General features: G+C 39.6%; 1 protein-coding gene across 9 annotated transcripts in view; it reads left to right on the top strand.

Annotated features, from left to right (window-relative positions):
* Positions 1–1,499, top strand: part of trappc11 (trafficking protein particle complex subunit 11) — a 28,245-nt gene that overhangs the window by 2,998 nt on the left and 23,748 nt on the right. The gene's annotated exons all lie outside the window — the stretch shown is intronic.

The following is a 1,499-nucleotide window of genomic DNA, read 5'->3' as shown; positions in this document are numbered from 1 at the left end:
ACACAAGGAACATGCAGGAGACTATAAATATGATACAGTCATACACACACACACACACACACACACACACACAGCTAGCAAGCCAACAAGCTAACATTTAGCAGTTTATCAGCTCTGCCCTCCCACTGTCTTATCAGCATCCAACCACACCCCTCACACACGCACACGCTCTCTCACACACACACACACACACACACACACACACACACAGGCTTGTTCTTCTTACTTTGTGATGACACTCCTCCCTTCCTAACCCTGATCCTAACCTTAACCTTATCGTAACCTAAACCTGATGTTAACCTGAACCCTAAAAACAGCTCTGAAAATATCCTCACTGCCAAGGTCCTCACAAAGACACAAGTGCACAGCTACACACACACACTTATCAGCACCAGCACTTAATCGTGTAGGATGGTTCACCACTGATAGTACACATTAACCATATGTAAAGATGGACGTAACCTCTCTTATGTCACCCACAGGTTTCTGAAGAGTGCTTTTGAAGCTGAAAGTTCAACCACCTGTCACTCACAAAGGCTCAGCCCTCAATTCTCAACAACTTTAAAGCTTAATAAAATGTAAACAGGTTAGTTATATAAGAAGTTGTCATGAAGGAAAAAATTTGCTCTAGAGACCAAAACTGTTTTTGTACCAACATATTTATTTCTGCTGTAAAGTTGGATACTTTAACATGGGAGTCTATGGGGATTAACTCACTGTTGGAGTCAGACTCTAGTGGTCATTAGAGGAACTGCAGGTTTTGATACTTCAGTGTTGATGCTTCATCTTTCAGCCCTGGAGGTTGATGCTTGGTTGTACATCACTCATCACCAAACACTACACAGCTTATTGTTATTTCATCATCTTTGTGATTTCAGGTAAGTAGTCCAGTAATCTATCACACAACAACTTGTGTCACAACATGATCAACAGGTTAATTCATTTCTCACTTGTAAAATTTAATGTAAGAACATATTTCCAAATTCTGCCCAGATGAAAACGTTTTCTAAAATTTTGTGTTTTTTTCTGTTTGCATGTGTTTTCTGAAGTTGCTTTGAGTGCTCAGGACCAGTGTGGAAATTGCATGAAAACTATGTTAGCCTGGAGGTGGAGCTGTCTGTGCAGGGTTCAGAAGTTGTGGGGCACACTTCCTTATTTAAAAATAGCACTGTCTTGTCTTTGACTGATGTACAGTTTCAGCTTTTTTATGGGGCATATTATCAAAATATAGAGAATGTCATATTTTTCCCCCGAAAAATTATTCAGTGACATTAATTTTGTTAGTTGTGTGTAGTGTAGCAGGTTTTCCTCGGAAGCTGACTTTCTGGCTTTCTAACCCTAACTCGACCTAACAAAGTAGTTCTGGTATCTAAATGTAACCAAAATGTGAAAATTGAAAATAATAAAGCAACAAAGTCCTAAAGTAAAGAGTTTCCTGGGTGAAAGTCTCGTATTTGACCCAAGTCTTTCTGACAGAAAACCTTCGAGGCAAACTTCTC

The sequence above is a fragment of the Seriola lalandi genome, unplaced genomic scaffold (assembly GCF_002814215.2).
Source record: "Seriola lalandi dorsalis isolate HSWRI2012SDOR001 ecotype SW California unplaced genomic scaffold, Sedor1 jcf7180002054578, whole genome shotgun sequence".
Classification (NCBI taxonomy): domain Eukaryota; kingdom Metazoa; phylum Chordata; class Actinopteri; order Carangiformes; family Carangidae; genus Seriola; species Seriola lalandi.
Note: the sequence above shows the minus strand (reverse complement) of the source record. Positions and strands in the feature narration are given on the sequence as shown.